Genomic DNA, 20594 nt, shown 5'->3' with positions numbered 1-20594 from the left:
CGAACGTCTGCAGATAGCTGGCAGCCAGAAGGTGCTAGCCTGGAAAGCTGTTGCTCGCCTCATCTGCCCATGGCACTGCTCGCACAGAGGCACAGAGAATGGGGCTCCTTGCTTGTCTTACCACTTGAAACTTCAAACGCATGCTGGGAATGGTGGTGTCCCTGCCAGGCTCCTATCACAGCCCTGCTCCGAAAGTGCGAACATCTGCAGATAGCTGGCAGGCAGAAGGGGCTAGCCTGGAAAGCTGTTGCTCAGCCTCATCTGCCCATGGCACTGCTCGGACAGAGGCACAGAGAATGGGGCTCCTTGCTTGTCTTGCCACCTCAAACTTCAAACGTAGCCTGGGAAAGTTAGTGTCCCAGCCAGGCTCATTTCGCAGCCCTGCTCCGAAAGTGCGAACGTCTGCAGATAGCTGGCAGCCAGAAGGTGCTAGCCTGGAAAGCTGTTGCTCAGCCTCATCTGCCCATGGCACTGTTCGCACAGAGGCACAGAGAATGGGGCTGCTTGCTTATCTTGCCCCTTGAAACTTCAAACGCATGCTGGGAAAGTTGGTGTCCCTGCCAGGCTCCTTTTGCAGCCCTGCTCCGAAAGTGCGAACGTCTGCAGCTAGCTGGCAGCCAGAAGGGGCTATCCTGGAAAGCTGTTGCTCAGCCTCATCTGCCCATGGCACTGCTCGCACAGAGGCACAGAGAATGGGGCTGCTTGCTTATCTTGCCACTTGAAACTTCAAACGCATGCTGGGAATGGTGGTGTCTCAGCCAGTCTCCTATCACAGCCCTGCTCCGAAAGTGCGAACGTCTGCAGATAGCTGGCAGGCAGAAGGGGCTAGCCTGGAAAGCTGTTGCTCAGCCTCATCTGCCCATGGCACTGTTTGCATAGAGGCACAGAGAATGGGGCTGCTTGCTTGTCTTGCCACCTCAAACGTAACCTGGGAAAGTTGGTGTCCCAGCCAGGCTTCTTTCGCAGCCCTGCTCCGAAAGTGCGAACGTCTTCAGATAGCTGGCAGCCAGAGGGTGCTAGCCTGGAAAGCTGTTGCTCAGCCTCATCTGCCCATGGCACTGCTCGCACAGAGGCATAGAGAATGGGGCTCCTTGCTTGTCTTGCCACCTCAAACTTCAAACGTAGCCTGGGAATGGTGGTGTCCCTGCCAGGCTCCTATCACAGCCCTGCTCCGAAAGTGCGAACGTCTGCAGATAGCTGGCAGCCAGAAGGGGCTATCCTGGAAAGCTGTTGCTCAGCCTCATCTGCCCATGGCACTGCTCGCACAGAGGCACAGAGAATGGGGCTCCTTGCTTGTCTTACCACTTGAAACTTCAAACGCATGCTGGGAATGGTGGTGTCCCTGCCAGGCTCCTATCACAGCCCTGCTCCGAAAGTGCGAACGTCTGCAGATAGCTGGCAGGCAGAAGGGGCTAGCCTGGAAAGCTGTTGCTCAGCCTCATCTGCCCATGGCAGTGCTCGCACAGAGGCACAGAGAATGGGGCTCCTTGCTTGTCTTGCCACTTGAAACTTCAAACGTAGCCTGGGAAAGATGGTGTCCCTGCCAGGCTCCTATCAAAGCCCTGCTCCGAAAGTGCGAACGTCTGCAGATAGCTGGCAGCCAGAAGGGGCTATCCTGGAAAGCTGTTGCTCAGCCTCATCTGCCCATGGCACTGCTCGCACAGAGGCACAGAGAATCGGGCTCCTTGCTTGTCTTGCCACCTCAAACTTCAAACGTAGCCTGGGAAAGATGGTGTACCTGCTAGGCTCCTATCACAGCCCTGCTCTTGAAATGCGAACATCTGCAGATAGCTGGCAGGCAGAAGGTGCTAGCCTGGAAAGCTGTTGCTCAGCCTCATCTGCCCATGGCACTGTTCGCACAGAGGCACAGAGAATGGGGCTGCTTGGTTGTCTTGCCACCTCAAACTTCAAACGTAGCCTGGGAAATTTTGTGTCTCAGCCAGGCTGCTTTCGCAGCCCTGCTCCGAAAGTGCGAACGTCTGCAGATAGCTGGCAGGAGAAAGGGGCTATCCTGAAAAGCTGTTGCTCAGCCTCATCTGCCCATGGCACTGCTCGCATAGAGGCACAGAGAATGGGGCTGCTTGCTTATCTTGCCACTTGAAACTTCAAACGCATGCTGTGAAAGATGGTGTCCCTGCCAGGCTCCTTTCACAGCCCTGCTCCGAATGTGCGAACGTCTGCAGATAGCTGGCAGGCAGAAGGGGCTATCCTGGAAAGCTGTTGCTCAGCCTCATCTGCCCATGGCACTGTTCGCACAGAGGCACAGAGAATGGGGCTGCTTGCTTATCTTGCCACTTGAAACTTCAAACGCATGCTGGGAATGGTGGTGTCCCAGCCAGGCTCCTTTCACAGCCCTGCTCCGAAAGTGCGAACGTCTGCAGATAGCTGGCAGCCAGAAGGGGCTAGCCTGGAAAGCTGTTGCTCAGCCTCATCTGCCCATGGCAGTGCTCGCACAGAGGCACAGAGAATGGGGCTGCTTGCTTGTCTTGCCACCTCAAACTTCAAACGTAGCCTGGGAAACTTGGTGTCCCAGCCAGGCTCCTTTCGCAGCCCTGCTCCGAAAGTGCGAACGTCTGCAGATAGCTGGCAGCCAGAGGGTGCTAGCCTGGAAAGCTGTTGCTCAGCCTCATCTGCCCATGGCACTGCTCGCACAGAGGCACAGAGAATGGGGCTGCTTGCTTGTCTTGCCACCTCAAACTTCAAACGTAGCCTGGGAATGGTGGTGTCCCTGCCAGGCTCCTATCACAGCCCTGCTCCGAAAGTGCGAACATCTGCAGATAGCTGGCAGCCAGAAGGTGCTAGCCTGGAAAGCTGTTGCTCAGCCTCATCTGCCCATGGCACTGCTCGCACAGAGGCACAGAGAATGGGGCTCCTTGCTTGTCTTACCACTTGAAACTTCAAACGCATGCTGGGAATGATGGTGTCCCTGCCAGGCTCCTATCACAGCCCTGCTCCGAAAGTGCGAACGTCTGCAGATAGCTGGCAGGCAGAATGGGCTATCCTGGAAAGCTGTTGCTCAGCCTCATCTGCCCATGGCAGTGCTCGCACAGAGGCACAGAGAATGGGGCTCCTTGCTTGTCTTGCCACCTCAAACTTCAAACGTAGCCTGGGAAAGATGGTGTCCCAGCCAGGCTCCTTTCGCAGCCCTGCTCCGAAAGTGCGAACGTCTTCAGATAGCTGGCAGCCAGAAGGGCCTAGCCTGGAAAGCTGTTGCTCAGCCTCATCTGCCCATGGCACTGTTCGCACAGAGGCACAGAGAATGGGGCTGCTTGCTTATCTTGCCCCTTGAAACTTCAAATGCATGCTGGGAATGGTGGTGTCCCTACCAGGCTCCTATCACATGCCTGCTCCGAAAGTGCGAACGTCTGCAGATAGCTGGCAGCCAGCAGGTGCTAGCCTGGAAAGCTGTTGCTCAGCCTCATCTGCCCATGGCACTGCTCGCACAGAGGCATAGAGAATGGAGCTCCTTGCTTGTCTTGGCACCTCAAACTTCAAACGTAGCCTGGGAAAGATGGTGTACCTGCTAGGCTCCTTTCGCAGCCCTGCTCTTGAAATGCGAACGTCTGCAGATAGCTGGCAGCCAGAAGGGGCTATCCTGGAAAGCTGTTGCTCAGCCTCATCTGCCCATGGCACTGTTCGCACAGAGGCACAGAGAATGGGGCTGCTTGCTTATCTTGCCACTTGAAACTTCAAACGCATGCTGGGAATGGTGGTGTCCCAGCCAGGCTCCTTTCACAGCCCTGCTCCGAAAGTGCGAACGTCTGCAGATAGCTGGCAGCCAGAAGGGGCTAGCCTGGAAAGCTGTTGCTCAGCCTCATCTGCCCATGGCAGTGCTCGCACAGAGGCACAGAGAATGGGGCTGCTTGCTTGTCTTGCCACCTCAAACTTCAAACGTAGCCTGGGAAAGTTGGTGTCCCAGCCAGGCTCCTTTCGCAGCCCTGCTCCGAAAGTGCGAACGTCTGCAGATAGCTGGCAGCCAGAAGGTGCTAGCCTGGAAAGCTGTTGCTCAGCCTCATCTGCCCATGGCAGTGCTCGCACAGAGGCACAGAGAATGGGGCTGCTTGCTTGTCTTGCCACCTCAAACTTCAAACGTAGCCTGGGAATGGTGGTGTCCCTGCCAGGCTCCTATCACAGCCCTGCTCCGAAAGTGCGAACGTCTGCAGATAGCTGGCAGCCAGAAGGTGCTAGCCTGGAAAGCTGTTGCTCGCCTCATCTGCCCATGGCACTGCTCGCACAGAGGCACAGAGAATGGGGCTCCTTGCTTGTCTTACCACTTGAAACTTCAAACGCATGCTGGGAATGGTGGTGTCCCTGCCAGGCTCCTATCACAGCCCTGCTCCGAAAGTGCGAACATCTGCAGATAGCTGGCAGGCAGAAGGGGCTAGCCTGGAAAGCTGTTGCTCAGCCTCATCTGCCCATGGCACTGCTCGGACAGAGGCACAGAGAATGGGGCTCCTTGCTTGTCTTGCCACCTCAAACTTCAAACGTAGCCTGGGAAAGTTAGTGTCCCAGCCAGGCTCATTTCGCAGCCCTGCTCCGAAAGTGCGAACGTCTGCAGATAGCTGGCAGCCAGAAGGTGCTAGCCTGGAAAGCTGTTGCTCAGCCTCATCTGCCCATGGCACTGTTCGCACAGAGGCACAGAGAATGGGGCTGCTTGCTTATCTTGCCCCTTGAAACTTCAAACGCATGCTGGGAAAGTTGGTGTCCCTGCCAGGCTCCTTTTGCAGCCCTGCTCCGAAAGTGCGAACGTCTGCAGATAGCTGGCAGCCAGAAGGGGCTATCCTGGAAAGCTGTTGCTCAGCCTCATCTGCCCATGGCACTGCTCGCACAGAGGCACAGAGAATGGGGCTGCTTGCTTATCTTGCCACTTGAAACTTCAAACGCATGCTGGGAATGGTGGTGTCCCAGCCAGTCTCCTATCACAGCCCTGCTCCGAAAGTGCGAACGTCTGCAGATAGCTGGCAGGCAGAAGGGGCTATCCTGGAAAGCTGTTGCTCAGCCTCATCTGCCCATGGCACTGTTTGCATAGAGGCACAGAGAATGGGGCTGCTTGCTTGTCTTGCCACCTCAAACGTAACCTGGGAAAGTTGGTGTCCCAGCCAGGCTTCTTTCGCAGCCCTGCTCCGAAAGTGCGAACGTCTTCAGATAGCTGGCAGCCAGAAGGTGCTAGCCTGGAAAGCTGTTGCTCAGCCTCATCTGCCCATGGCACTGCTCACACAGAGGCATAGAGAATGGGGCTCCTTGCTTGTCTTGCCACCTCAAACTTCAAACGTAGCCTGGGAATGGTGGTGTCCCTGCCAGGCTCCTATCACAGCCCTGCTCCGAAAGTGCGAACGTCTGCAGATAGCTGGCAGCCAGAAGGGGCTATCCTGGAAAGCTGTTGCTCAGCCTCATCTGCCCATGGCACTGCTCGCACAGAGGCACAGAGAATGGGCCTCCTTGCTTGTCTTACCACTTGAAACTTCAAACGCATGCTGGGAATGGTGGTGTCCCTGCCAGGCTCCTATCACAGCCCTGCTCCGAAAGTGCGAACGTCTGCAGATAGCTGGCAGGCAGAAGGGGCTATCCTGGAAAGCTGTTGCTCAGCCTCATCTGCCCATGGCACTGCTCGCACAGAGGCACAGAGAATGGGGCTGCTTGCTTCTCTTGCCCCTTGAAACTTCAAACGCATGCTGGGAAAGTTGGTGTCCCTGCCAGGCTCCTTTCACAGCCCTGCTTTGAAAGTGCGAACATCTGCAGATAGCTCGCAGGCAGAAGGGGCTAGCCTGGAAAGCTGTTGCTCAGCCTCATCTGCCCATGGCAGTGCTCGCACAGAGGCACAGAGAATGGGGCTGCTTGCTTGTCTTGCCACCTCAAACTTCAAACGTAGCCTCGGAACGTTGGTGTCACCGCCAGGCTCCTTTCGCAGCCCTGCTCCGAAAGTGCGAACGTCTGCAGATAGCTGGCAGCCAGAAGGGGCTAGCCTGGAAAGCTGTTGCTCAGCCTCATCTGCCCATGGCACTGTTCGCACAGAGGCACAGAGAATGGGGCTGCTTGCTTGTCTTGCCACCTCAAACTTCAAACGTAGCCTGGGAACGGTGGTGTCCCTGCCAGGCTCCTATCACAGCCCTGCTCCGAAAGTGCGAACGTCTGCAGATAGCTGGCAGCCAGCAGGTGCTAGCCTGGAAAGCTGTTGCTCAGCCTCATCTGCCCATGGCACTGCTCGCACAGAGGCATAGAGAATGGAGCTCCTTGCTTGTCTTGCCACCTCAAACTTCAAACGTAGCCTGGGAAAGATGGTGTACCTGCTAGGCTCCTTTCGCAGCCCTGCTCTTGAAATGCGAACGTCTGCAGATAGCTGGCAGGCAGAAGGGGCTATCCTGGAAAGCTGTTGCTCAGCCTCATCTGCCCATGGCACTGTTCGCACAGAGGCACAGAGAATGGGGCTGCTTGCTTATCTTGCCACTTGAAACTTCAAACGCATGCTGGGAATGGTGGTGTCCCTGCCAGGCTCCTTTCACAGCCCTGCTCCGAAAGTGCGAACGTCTGCAGATAGCTGGCAGCCAGAAGGGGCTATCCTGGAAAGCTGTTGCTCAGCCTCATCTGCCCATGACAGTGCTCGCACAGAGGCACAGAGAATGGGGCTGCTTGCTTGTCTTGCCACCTCAAACTTCAAACGTAGCCTGGGAATGGTGGTGTCCCAGCCAGGCTCCTTTCGCAGCCCTGCTCCGAAAGTGCGAACGTCTGCAGATAGCTGGCAGCCAGAAGGTGCTAGCCTGGAAAGCTGTTGCTCAGCCTCATCTGCCCATGGCAGTGCTCGCACAGAGGCACAGAGAATGGGGCTGCTTGCTTGTCTTGCCACCTCAAACTTCAAACGTAGCCTGGGAATGGTGGTGTCCCTGCCAGGCTCCTATCACAGCCCTGCTCCGAAAGTGCGAACGTCTGCAGATAGCTGGCAGCCAGAAGGTGCTAGCCTGGAAAGCTGTTGCTCGCCTCATCTGCCCATGGCACTGCTCGCACAGAGGCACAGAGAATGGGGCTCCTTGCTTGTCTTACCACTTGAAACTTCAAACGCATGCTGGGAATGGTGGTGTCCCTGCCAGGCTCCTATCACAGCCCTGCTCCGAAAGTGCGAACATCTGCAGATAGCTGGCAGGCAGAAGGGGCTAGCCTGGAAAGCTGTTGCTCAGCCTCATCTGCCCATGGCACTGCTCGGACAGAGGCACAGAGAATGGGGCTCCTTGCTTGTCTTGCCACCTCAAACTTCAAACGTAGCCTGGGAAAGTTAGTGTCCCAGCCAGGCTCATTTCGCAGCCCTGCTCCGAAAGTGCGAACGTCTGCAGATAGCTGGCAGCCAGAAGGTGCTAGCCTGGAAAGCTGTTGCTCAGCCTCATCTGCCCATGGCACTGTTCGCACAGAGGCACAGAGAATGGGGCTGCTTGCTTATCTTGCCCCTTGAAACTTCAAACGCATGCTGGGAAAGTTGGTGTCCCTGCCAGGCTCCTATCACATCCCTGCTCCGAAAGTGCGAACGTCTGCAGATAGCTGGCAGCCAGAAGGGGCTATCCTGGAAAGCTGTTGCTCAGCCTCATCTGCCCATGGCACTGCTCGCACAGAGGCACAGAGAATGGGGCTCCTTGCTTGTCTTACCACTTGAAACTTCAAACGCATGCTGGGAATGGTGGTGTCCCTGCCAGGCTCCTATCACAGCCCTGCTCCGAAAGTGCGAACGTCTGCAGATAGCTGGCAGGCAGAAGGGGCTAGCCTGGAAAGCTGTTGCTCAGCCTCATCTGCCCATGGCACTGCTCGCACAGAGGCACAGAGAATGGGGCTGCTTGCTTCTCTTGCCCCTTGAAACTTCAAACGCATGCTGGGAAAGTTGGTGTCCCTGCCAGGCTCCTTTCACAGCCCTGCTTTGAAAGTGCGAACATCTGCAGATAGCTCGCAGGCAGAAGGGGCTAGCCTGGAAAGCTGTTGCTCAGCCTCATCTGCCCATGGCAGTGCTCGCACAGAGGCACAGAGAATGGGGCTGCTTGCTTGTCTTGCCACCTCAAACTTCAAACGTAGCCTCGGAACGTTGGTGTCACCGCCAGGCTCCTATCGCAGCCCTGCTCCGAAAGTGCGAACGTCTGCAGATAGCTGGCAGGCAGAAGGGGCTAGCCTGGAAAGCTGTTGCTCAGCCTCATCTGCCCATGGCACCGTTTGCATAGAGGCACAGAGAATGGGGCTGCTTGCTTGTCTTGCCACCTCAAACGTAACCTGGGAAAGTTGGTGTCCCAGCCAGGCTTCTTTCGCAGCCCTGCTCCGAAAGTGCGAACGTCTTCAGATAGCTGGCAGCCAGAAGGTGCTAGCCTGGAAAGCTGTTGCTCAGCCTCATCTGCCCATGGCACTGCTCGCACAGAGGCATAGAGAATGGGGCTCCTTGCTTGTCTTGCCACCTCAAACTTCAAACGTAGCCTGGGAATGGTGGTGTCCCTGCCAGGTTCCTATCACAGCCCTGCTCCGAAAGTGCGAACGTCTGCAGATAGCTGGCAGCCAGAAGGGGCTATCCTGGAAAGCTGTTGCTCAGCCTCATCTGCCCATGGCACTGCTCGCACAGAGGCACAGAGAATGGGGCTCCTTGCTTGTCTTACCACTTGAAACTTCAAACGCATGCTGGGAATGGTGGTGTCCCTGCCAGGCTCCTATCACAGCCCTGGTCCGAAAGTGCGAACGTCTGCAGATAGCTGGCAGGCAGAAGGGGCTAGCCTGGAAAGCTGTTGCTCAGCCTCATCTGCCCATGGCACTGCTCGCACAGAGGCACAGAGAATGGGGCTGCTTGCTTGTCTTGCCACCTCAAACTTCAAACGTAGCCTGGGAAAGTTGGTGTCCCAGCCAGGCTCCTTTCAAAGCCCTGCTCCGAAAGTGCGAACGTCTGCAGATAGCTGGCAGCCAGAAGGTGCTAGCCTGGAAAGCTGTTGCTCAGCCTCATCTGCCCATGGCACTGTTCGCACAGAGGCACAGAGAATGGGGCTGCTTGCTTATCTTGCCCCTTGAAACTTCAAACGCATGCTGGGAAAGTTGGTGTCCCTGAAAGGCTCCTTTCACAGCCCTGCTTTGAAAGTGCGAACATCTGCAGATAGCTCGCAGGCAGAAGGGGCTAGCCTGGAAAGCTGTTGCTCAGCCTCATCTGCCCATGGCAGTGCTCGCACAGAGGCACAGAGAATGGGGCTGCTTGCTTGTCTTGCCACCTCAAACTTCAAACGTAGCCTCGGAACGTTGGTGTCACCGCCAGGCTCCTTTCGCAGCCCTGCTCCGAAAGTGCGAACGTCTGCAGATAGCTGGCAGGCAGAAGGGGCTAGCCTGGAAAGCTGTTGCTCAGCCTCATCTGCCCATGGCACTGTTCGCACAGAGGCACAGAGAATGGGGCTGCTTGCTTGTCTTGCCACCTCAAACTTCAAACGTAGCCTGGGAACGGTGGTGTCCCTGCCAGGCTCCTATCACAGCCCTGCTCCGAAAGTGCGAACGTCTGCAGATAGCTGGCAGCCAGAAGGTGCTAGCCTGGAAAGCTGTTGCTCAGCCTCATCTGCCCATGGCAGTGCTCGCACAGAGGCACAGAGAATGGGGCTCCTTGCTTGTCTTGCCACTTGAAACTTCAAACGCATGCTGGGAATGGTGGTGTCCCTGCCAGGCTCCTATCACAGCCCTGCTCCGAAAGTGCGAACGTCTGCAGATAGCTGGCAGCCAGAAGGGGCTATCCTGGAAAGCTGTTGCTCAGCCTCATCTGCCCATGGCAGTGCTCGCACAGAGGCACAGAGAATGGGGCTGCTTGCTTGTCTTGCCACCTCAAACTTCAAACGTAGCCTGGGAAAGATGGTGTACCTGCTAGGCTCCTATCACAGCCCTGCTCTTGAAATGCGAACATCTGCAGATAGCTGGCAGGCAGAAGGTGCTAGCCTGGAAAGCTGTTGCTCAGCCTCATCTGCCCATGGCACTGTTCGCACAGAGGCACAGAGAATGGGGCTGCTTGCTTATCTTGCCACTTGAAACTTCAAACGCATGCTGGGAATGGTGGTGTCCCTGCCAGGCTCCTTTCACAGCCCTGCTCCGAAAGTGCGAACGTCTGCAGATAGCTGGCAGCCAGAAGGGGCTAGCCTGGAAAGCTGTTGCTCAGCCTCATCTGCCCATGGCAGTGCTCGCACAGAGGCACAGAGAATGGGGCTGCTTGCTTGTCTTGCCACCTCAAACTTCAAACGTAGCCTGGGAAAGTTGGTGTCCCAGCCAGGCTGCTTTCGCAGCCCTGCTCCGAAAGTGCGAACGTCTGCAGATAGCTGGCAGCCAGAAGGTGCTAGCCTGGAAAGCTGTTGCTCAGCCTCATCTGCCCATGGCACTGTTCGCACAGAGGCACAGAGAATGGGGCTGCTTGGTTGTCTTGCCACCTCAAACTTCAAACGTAGCCTGGGAAATTTTGTGTCTCAGCCAGGCTGCTTTCGCAGCCCTGCTCCGAAAGTGCGAACGTCTGCAGATAGCTGGCAGGAGAAAGGGGCTATCCTGAAAAGCTGTTGCTCAGCCTCATCTGCCCATGGCACTGCTCGCATAGAGGCACAGAGAATGGGGCTGCTTGCTTGTCTTGCCACCTCAAACTTCAAACGCAGCCTGGGAATGGTGGTGTCCCTGCCAGGCTCCTATCACAGCCCTGCTCCGAAAGTGCGAACGTCTGCAGATAGCTGGCAGCCAGAAGGGGCTAGCCTGGAAAGCTGTTGCTCAGCCTCATCTGCCCATGGCACTGTTTGCATAGAGGCACAGAGAATGGGGCTGCTTGCTTGTCTTGCCACCTCAAACGTAACCTGGGAAAGTTGGTGTCCCAGCCAGGCTTCTTTCGCAGCCCTGCTCCGAAAGTGCGAACGTCTTCAGATAGCTGGCAGCCAGAAGGTGCTAGCCTGGAAAGCTGTTGCTCAGCCTCATCTGCCCATGGCACTGCTCGCACAGAGGCATAGAGAATGGGGCTCCTTTCTTGTCTTGCCACCTCAAACTTCAAACGTAGCCTGGGAATGGTGGTGTCCCTGCCAGGCTCCTATCACAGCCCTGCTCCGAAAGTGCGAACGTCTGCAGATAGCTGGCAGCCAGAAGGGGCTATCCTGGAAAGCTGTTGCTCAGCCTCATCTGCCCATGGCACTGCTCGCACAGAGGCACAGAGAATGGGGCTCCTTGCTTGTCTTACCACTTGAAACTTCAAACGCATGCTGGGAATGGTGGTGTCCCTGCCAGGCTCCTATCACAGCCCTGCTCCGAAAGTGCGAACGTCTGCAGATAGCTGGCAGGCAGAAGGGGCTAGCCTGGAAAGCTGTTGCTCAGCCTCATCTGCCCATGGCACTGCTCGCACAGAGGCACAGAGAATGGGGCTGCTTGCTTGTCTTGCCACCTCAAACTTCAAACGTAGCCTGGGAAAGTTGGTGTCCCAGCCAGGCTCCTTTCAAAGCCCTGCTCCGAAAGTGCGAACGTCTGCAGATAGCTGGCAGCCAGAAGGTGCTAGCCTGGAAAGCTGTTGCTCAGCCTCATCTGCCCATGGCACTGTTCGCACAGAGGCACAGAGAATGGGGCTGCTTGCTTATCTTGCCCCTTGAAACTTCAAACGCATGCTGGGAAAGTTGGTGTCCCTGCCAGGCTCCTTTCACAGCCCTGCTTTGAAAGTGCGAACATCTGCAGATAGCTCGCAGGCAGAAGGGGCTAGCCTGGAAAGCTGTTGCTCAGCCTCATCTGCCCATGGCAGTGCTCGCACAGAGGCACAGAGAATGGGGCTGCTTGCTTGTCTTGCCACCTCAAACTTCAAACGTAGCCTCGGAACGTTGGTGTCACCGCCAGGCTCCTTTCGCAGCCCTGCTCCGAAAGTGCGAACGTCTGCAGATAACTGGCAGCCAGAAGGGGCTAGCCTGGAAAGCTGTTGCTCAGCCTCATCTGCCCATGGCACTGTTCGCACAGAGGCACAGAGAATGGGGCTGCTTGCTTGTCTTGCCACCTCAAACTTCAAACGTAGCCTGGGAACGGTGGTGTCCCTGCCAGGCTCCTATCACAGCCCTGCTCCGAAAGTGCGAACGTCTGCAGATAGCTGGCAGCCAGAAGGGGCTAGCCTGGAAAGCTGTTGCTCAGCCTCATCTGCCCATGGCAGTGCTCGCACAGAGGCACAGAGAATGGGGCTCCTTGCTTGTCTTGCCACTTGAAACTTCAAACGCATGCTGGGAATGGTGGTGTCCCTGCCAGGCTCCTATCACAGCCCTGCTCCGAAAGTGCGAACGTCTGCAGATAGCTGGCAGCCAGAAGGGGCTATCCTGGAAAGCTGTTGCTCAGCCTCATCTGCCCATGGCAGTGCTCGCACAGAGGCACAGAGAATGGGGCTCCTTGCTTGTCTTGCCACCTCAAACTTCAAACGTAGCCTGGGAAAGATGGTGTACCTGCTAGGCTCCTATCACAGCCCTGCTCTTGAAATGCGAACATCTGCAGATAGCTGGCAGGCAGAAGGTGCTAGCCTGGAAAGCTGTTGCTCAGCCTCATCTGCCCATGGCACTGTTCGCACAGAGGCACAGAGAATGGGGCTGCTTGCTTATCTTGCCACTTGAAACTTCAAACGCATGCTGGGAATGGTGGTGTCCCTGCCAGGCTCCTTTCACAGCCCTGCTCCGAAAGTGCGAACGTCTGCAGATAGCTGGCAGCCAGAAGGGGCTAGCCTGGAAAGCTGTTGCTCAGCCTCATCTGCCCATGGCAGTGCTCGCACAGAGGCACAGAGAATGGGGCTGCTTGCTTGTCTTGCCACCTCAAACTTCAAACGTAGCCTGGGAAAGTTGGTGTCCCAGCCAGGCTGCTTTCGCAGCCCTGCTCCGAAAGTGCGAACGTCTGCAGATAGCTGGCAGCCAGAAGGTGCTAGCCTGGAAAGCTGTTGCTCAGCCTCATCTGCCCATGGCACTGTTCGCACAGAGGCACAGAGAATGGGGCTGCTTGGTTGTCTTGCCACCTCAAACTTCAAACGTAGCCTGGGAAATTTTGTGTCTCAGCCAGGCTGCTTTCGCAGCCCTGCTCCGAAAGTGCGAACGTCTGCAGATAGCTGGCAGGAGAAAGGGGCTATCCTGAAAAGCTGTTGCTCAGCCTCATCTGCCCATGGCACTGCTCGCATAGAGGCACAGAGAATGGGGCTGCTTGCTTGTCTTGCCACCTCAAACTTCAAACGCAGCCTGGGAATGGTGGTGTCCCTGCCAGGCTCCTATCACAGCCCTGCTCCGAAAGTGCGAACATCTGCAGATAGCTGGCAGCCAGAAGGTGCTAGCCTGGAAAGCTGTTGCTCAGCCTCATCTGCCCATGGCACTGCTCGCACAGAGGCACAGAGAATGGGGCTCCTTGCTTGTCTTACCACTTGAAACTTCAAATGCATGCTGGGAAAGTTGGTGTCCCTGCAAGGCTCCTATCACAGCCCTGCTCCGAAAGTGCGAACGTCTGCAGATAGCTGGCAGGCAGAATGGGCTATCCTGGAAAGCTGTTGCTCAGCCTCATCTGCCCATGGCAGTGCTCGCACAGAGGCACAGAGAATGGGGCTCCTTGCATGTCTTGCCACCTCAAACTTCAAACGTAGCCTGGGAAAGATGGTGTCCCAGCCAGGCTCCTTTCGCAGCCCTGCTCCGAAAGTGCGAACGTCTTCAGATAGCTGGCAGCCAGAAGGGCCTAGCCTGGAAAGCTGTTGCTCAGCCTCATCTGCCCATGGCACTGTTCGCACAGAGGCACAGAGAATGGGGCTGCTTGCTTGTCTTGCCCCTTGAAACTTCAAATGCATGCTGGGAATGGTGGTGTCCCTACCAGGCTCCTATCACAGGCCTGCTCCGAAAGTGCGAACGTCTGCAGATAGCTGGCAGCCAGCAGGTGCTAGCCTGGAAAGCTGTTGCTCAGCCTCATCTGCCCATGGCACTGCTCGCACAGAGGCATAGAGAATGGAGATCCTTGCTTGTCTTGCCACCTCAAACTTCAAACGTAGCCTGGGAAAGATGGTGTACCTGCTAGGCTCCTTTCGCAGCCCTGCTCTTGAAATGCGAACGTCTGCAGATAGCTGGCAGGCAGAAGGGGCTATCCTGGAAAGCTGTTGCTCAGCCTCATCTGCCCATGGCAGTGCTCGCACAGAGGCACAGAGAATGGGGCTGCTTGCTTATCTTGCCACTTGAAACTTCAAACGCATGCTGGGAATGGTGGTGTCCCAGCCAGGCTCCTTTCACAGCCCTGCTCCGAAAGTGCGAACGTCTGCAGATAGCTGGCAGGCAGAAGGGGCTAGCCTGGAAAGCTGTTGCTCAGCCTCATCTGCCCATGACAGTGCTCGCACAGAGGCACAGAGAATGGGGCTGCTTGCTTGTCTTGCCACCTCAAACTTCAAACGTAGCCTGGGAATGGTGGTGTCCCAGCCAGGCTCCTTTCGCAGCCCTGCTCCGAAAGTGCGAACGTCTGCAGATAGCTGGCAGCCAGAAGGTGCTAGCCTGGAAAGCTGTTGCTCAGCCTCATCTGCCCATGGCAGTGCTCGCACAGACGCACAGAGAATGGGGCTGCTTGCTTGTCTTGCCACCTCAAACTTCAAACGTAGCCTGGGAATGGTGGTGTCCCTGCCAGGCTCCTATCACAGCCCTGCTCCGAAAGTGCGAACGTCTGCAGATAGCTGGCAGCCAGAAGGTGCTAGCCTGGAAAGCTGTTGCTCGCCTCATCTGCCCATGGCACTGCTCGCACAGAGGCACAGAGAATGGGGCTCCTTGCTTGTCTTACCCCTTGAAACTTCAAACGCATGCTGGGAATGGTGGTGTCCCTGCCAGGCTCCTATCACAGCCCTGCTCCGAAAGTGCGAACGTCTGCAGATAGCTGGCAGGCAGAAGGGGCTAGCCTGGAAAGCTGTTGCTCAGCCTCATCTACCCATGGCACTGCTCGGACAGAGGCACAGAGAATGGGGCTCCTTGCTTGTCTTGCCACCTCAAACTTCAAACGTAGCCTGGGAAAGTTAGTGTCCCAGCCAGGCTCATTTCGCAGCCCTGCTCCGAAAGTGCGAACGTCTGCAGATAGCTGGCAGCCAGAAGGTGCTAGCCTGGAAAGCTGTTGCTCAGCCTCATCTGCCCATGGCACTGTTCGCACAGAGGCACAGAGAATGGGGCTGCTTGCTTATCTTGCCCCTTGAAACTTCAAACGCATGCTGGGAAAGTTGGTGTCCCTGCCAGGCTCCTTTCGCATCCCTGCTCCGAAAGTGCGAACGTCTGCAGATAGCTGGCAGCCAGAAGGGGCTATCCTGGAAAGCTGTTGCTCAGCCTCATCTGCCCATGGCACTGCTCGCACAGAGGCACAGAGAATGGGGCTGCTTGCTTATCTTGCCACTTGAAACTTCAAACGCATGCTGGGAATGGTGGTGTCCCAGCCAGTCTCCTATCACAGCCCTGCTCCGAAAGTGCGAACGTCTGCAGATAGCTGGCAGGCAGAAGGGGCTAGCCTGGAAAGCTGTTGCTCAGCCTCATCTGCCCATGGCACTCTTTGCATAGAGGCACAGAGAATGGGGCTGCTTGCTTGTCTTGCCACCTCAAACTTCAAACGTAGCCTCGGAACGTTGGTGTCACCGCCAGGCTCCTTTCGCAGCCCTGCTCCGAAAGTGCGAACGTCTGCAGATAGCTGGCAGCCAGAAGGGGCTAGCCTGGAAAGCTGTTGCTCAGCCTCATCTGCCCATGGCACTGCTCGCACAGAGGCACAGAGAATGGGGCTGCTTGCTTGTCTTGCCACCTCAAACTTCAAACGTAGCCTGGGAAGGATGGTGTCCCTGCCAGGCTCCTATCACAGCCCTGCTCCAAAAGTGCGAACGTCTGCAGATAGCTGGCAGCCAGAAGGTGCTAGCCTGGAAAGCTGTTGCTCAGCCTCATCTGCCCATGGCACTGCTCGCACAGAGGCACAGAGAATGGGGCTCCTTGCTTGTCTTGCCACTTGAAACTTCAAACGCATGCTGGGAATGGTGGTGTCCCTGCCAGGCTCCTATCACAGCCCTGCTCCGAAAGTGCGAACGTCTGCAGATAGCTGGCAGCCAGAAGGGGCTATCCTGGAAAGCTGTTGCTCAGCCTCATCTGCCCATGGCACTGCTCGCACAGAGGCACAGAGAATGGGGCTGCTTGCTTGTCTTGCCACCTCAAACTTCAAACGTAGCCTGGGAAAGTTGGTGTCCCAGCCAGGCTGCTTTCGCAGCCCTGCTCCGAAAGTGCGAACGTCTGCAGATAGCTGGCAGCCAGAAGGTGCTAGCCTGGAAAGCTGTTGCTCAGCCTCATCTGCCCATGGCACTGTTCGCACAGAGGCACAGAGAATGGGGCTGCTTGGTTGTCTTGCCACCTCAAACTTCAAACGTAGCCTGGGAAATTTTGTGTCTCAGCCAGGCTGCTTTCGCAGCCCTGCTCCGAAAGTGCGAACGTCTGCAGATAGCTGGCAGGAGAAAGGGGCTATCCTGAAAAGCTGTTGCTCAGCCTCATCTGCCCATGGCACTGCTCGCATAGAGGCACAGAGAATGGGGCTGCTTGCTTATCTTGCCACTTGAAACTTCAAACGCATGCTGGAAATGGTGGTGTCCCTGCCAGGCTCCTTTCAAAGCCCTGCTCCGAAAGTGCGAACGTCTGCAGATAGCTGGCAGGCAGAAGGGGCTATCCTGGAAAGCTGTTGCTCAGCCTCATCTGCCCATGGCACTGTTCGCACAGAGGCACAGAGAATGGGGCTGCTTGCTTATCTTGCCACTTGAAACTTCAAACGCATGCTGGGAATGGTGGTGTCCCAGCCAGGCTCCTTTCACAGCCCTGCTCCGAAAGTGCGAACGTCTGCAGATAGCTGGCAACCAGAAGGGGCTATCCTGGAAAGCTGTTGCTCAGCATCATCTGCCCATGGCAGTGCTCGCACAGAGGCACAGAGAATGGGGCTGCTTGCTTGTCTTGCCACCTCAAACTTCAGACGTAGCCTGGGAAACTTGGTGTCCCAGCCAGGCTCCTTTCACAGCCCTGCTCCGAAAGTGCGAACGTCTGCAGATAGCTGGCAGCCAGAGGGTGCTAGCCTGGAAAGCTGTTGCTCAGCCTCATCTGCCCATGGCAGTGCTCGCACAGAGGCACAGAGAATGGGGCTGCTTGCTTGTCTTGCCACCTCAAACTTCAAACGTAGCCTGGGAATGGTGGTGTCCCTGCCAGGCTCCTATCACAGCCCTGCTCCGAAAGTGCGAACATCTGCAGATAGCTGGCAGCCAGAAGGTGCTAGCCTGGAAAGCTGTTGCTCAGCCTCATCTGCCCATGGCACTGCTCGCACAGAGGCACAGAGAATGGGGCTCCTTGCTTGTCTTACCACTTCAAACTTCAAACGCATGCTGGGAATGGTGGTGTCCCTGCCAGGCTCCTATCACAGCCCTGCTCCGAAAGTGCGAACGTCTGCAGATAGCTGGCAGGCAGAAGGGGCTATCCTGGAAAGCTGTTGCTCAGCCTCATCTGCCCATGGCAGTGCTCGCACAGAGGCACAGAGAATGGGGCTCCTTGCTTGTCTTGCCACCTCAAACTTCAAACGTAGCCTGGGAAAGATGGTGTCCCAGCCAGGCTCCTTTCGCAGCCCTGCTCCGAAAGTGCGAACGTCTTCAGATAGCTGGCAGCCAGAAGGTGCTAGCCTGGAAAGCTGTTGCTCAGCCTCATCTGCCCATGGCACTGTTCGCACAGAGGCACAGAGAATGGGGCTGCTTGCTTATCTTGCCCCCTGAAACTTCAAATGCATGCTGGGAATGGTGGTGTCCCTACCAGGCTCCTATCACAGGCCTGCTCCGAAAGTGCGAACGTCTGCAGATAGCTGGCAGCCAGCAGGTGCTAGCCTGGAAAGCTGTTGCTCAGCCTCATCTGCCCATGGCACTGCTCGCACAGAGGCATAGAGAATGGAGATCCTTGCTTGTCTTGCCACCTCAAACTTCAAACGTAGCCTGGGAAAGATGGTGTACCTGCTAGGCTCCTTTCGCAGCCCTGCTCTTGAAATGCGAACGTCTGCAGATAGCTGGCAGGCAGAAGGGGCTATCCTGGAAAGCTGTTGCTCAGCCTCATCTGCCCATGGCAGTGCTCGCACAGAGGCACAGAGAATGGGGCTGCTTGCTTATCTTGCCACTTGAAACTTCAAACGCATGCTGGGAATGGTGGTGTCCCAGCCAGGCTCCTTTCACAGCCCTGCTCCGAAAGTGCGAACGTCTGCAGATAGCTGGCAGCCAGAAGGGGCTAGCCTGGAAAGCTGTTGCTCAGCCTCATCTGCCCATGACAGTGCTCGCACAGAGGCACAGAGAATGGGGCTGCTTGCTTGTCTTGCCACCTCAAACTTCAAACGTAGCCTGGGAATGGTGGTGTCCCACCCAGGCTCCTTTCGCAGCCCTGCTCCGAAAGTGCGAACGTCTGCAGATAGCTGGCAGCCAGAAGGTGCTAGCCTGGAAAGCTGTTGCTCAGCCTCATCTGCCCATGGCAGTGCTCGCACAGACGCACAGAGAATGGGGCTGCTTGCTTGTCTTGCCACCTCAAACTTCAAACGTAGCCTGGGAATGGTGGTGTCCCTGCCAGGCTGCTTTCGCAGCCCTGCTCCGAAAGTGCGAACGTCTGCAGATAGCTGGCAGCCAGAAGGTGCTAGCCTGGAAAGCTGTTGCTCGCCTCATCTGCCCATGGCACTGCTCGCACAGAGGCACAGAGAATGGGGCTCCTTGCTTGTCTTACCACTTGAAACTTCAAACGCATGCTGGGAATGGTGGTGTCCCTGCCAGGCTCCTATCACAGCCCTGCTCCAAAAGTGCGAACGTCTGCAGATAGCTGGCAGGCAGAAGGGGCTAGCCTGGAAAGCTGTTGCTCAGCCTCATCTACCCATCTCACTGCTCGGACAGAGGCACAGAGAATGGGGCTCCTTGCTTGTCTTGCCACCTCAAACTTCAAACGTAGCCTGGGAAAGTTAGTGTCCCAGCCAGGCTCATTTCGCAGCCCTGCTCCGAAAGTGCGAACGTCTGCAGATAGCTGGCAGCCAGAAGGTGCTAGCCTGGAAAGCTGTTGCTCAGCCTCATCTGCACATGGCACTGTTCGCACAGAGGCACAGAGAATGGGGCTGCTTGCTTATCTTGCCCCTTGAAACTTCAAACGCATGCTGGGAAAGTTGGTGTCCCTGCAAGGCTCCTTTCGCATCCCTGCTCCGAAAGTGCGAACGTCTGCAGATAGCTGGCAGCCAGAAGGGGCTATCCTGGAAAGCTGTTGCTCAGCCTCATCTGCCCATGGCAGTGCTCGCACAGAGGCACAGAGAATCGGGCTCCTTGCTTGTCTTGCCACCTCAAACTTCAAACGTAGCCTGGGAAAGATGGTGTACCTGCTAGGCTCCTTTCGCAGCCCTGCTCTTGAAATGCGAACGTCTGCAGATAGCTGGCAGGCAGAAGGGGCTATCCTGGAAAGCTGTTGCTCAGCCTCATCTGCCCATGGCAGTGCTCGCACAGAGGCACAGAGAATGGGGCTGCTTGCTTATCTTGCCACTTGAAACTTCAAACGCATGCTGGGAATGGTGGTGTCCCAGCCATGCTCCTTTCACAGCCCTGCTCCGAAAGTGCGAACGTCTGCAGATAGCTGGCAGGCAGAAGGGGCTAGCCTGGAAAGCTGTTGCTCAGCCTCATCTGCCCATGGCACTGTTCGCATAGAGGCACAGAGAATGGGGCTGCTTGCTTGTCTTGCCACCTCAAACGTAACCTCGGAAAGTTGGTGTCCCAGCCAGGCTGCTTTCGCAGCCCTGCTCCGAAAGTGCGAACGTCTGCAGATAGCTGGCAGCCAGAAGGGGCTAGCCTGGAAAGCTGTTGCTCAGCCTCATCTGCCCATGGCACTGCTCGCACAGAGGCACAGAGAATGGGGCTCCTTGCTTGTCTTACCACTTGAAACTTCAAACGCATGCTGGGAATGGTGGTGTCCCTGCCAGGCTCCTATCACAGCCCTGCTCCGAAAGTGCGAACGTCTGCAGATAGCTGGCAGGCAGAATGGGCTATCCTGGAAAGCTGTTGCTCAGCCTCATCTGCCCATGGCAGTGCTCGCACAGAGGCACAGAGAATGGGGCTCCTTGCTTGTCTTGCCACCTCAAACTTCAAACGTAGCCTGGGAAAGATGGTGTCCCAGCCAGGCTCCTTTCGCAGCCCTGCTCCGAAAGTGCGAACGTCTTCAGATAGCTGGCAGCCAGAAGGTGCTAGCCTGGAAAGCTGTTGCTCAGCCTCATCTGCCCATGGCACTGTTCGCACAGAGGCACAGAGAATGGGGCTGCTTGCTTATCTTGCCCCTTGAAACTTCAAATGCATGCTGGGAATGGTGGTGTCCCTACCAGGCTCCTATCACAGCCCTGCTCCGAAAGTGCGAACGTCTGCAGATAGCTGGCAGGCAGAAGGGGCTAGCCTGGAAAGCTGTTGCTCAGCCTCATCTACCCATGGCACTGCTCGGACAGAGGCACAGAGAATGGGGCTCCTTGCTTGTCTTGCCACCTCAAACTTCAAACGTAGCCTGGGAAAGTTAGTGTCCCAGCCAGGCTCATTTCGCAGCCCTGCTCCGAAAGTGCGAACGTCTGCAGATAGCTGGCAGCCAGAAGGTGCTAGCCTG

The sequence above is a fragment of the Opisthocomus hoazin genome, chromosome 12 (genome assembly GCF_030867145.1).
Source record: "Opisthocomus hoazin isolate bOpiHoa1 chromosome 12, bOpiHoa1.hap1, whole genome shotgun sequence".
In the NCBI taxonomy this organism is placed as follows: Eukaryota; Metazoa; Chordata; class Aves; order Opisthocomiformes; family Opisthocomidae; genus Opisthocomus; species Opisthocomus hoazin.
Note: the sequence above shows the minus strand (reverse complement) of the source record.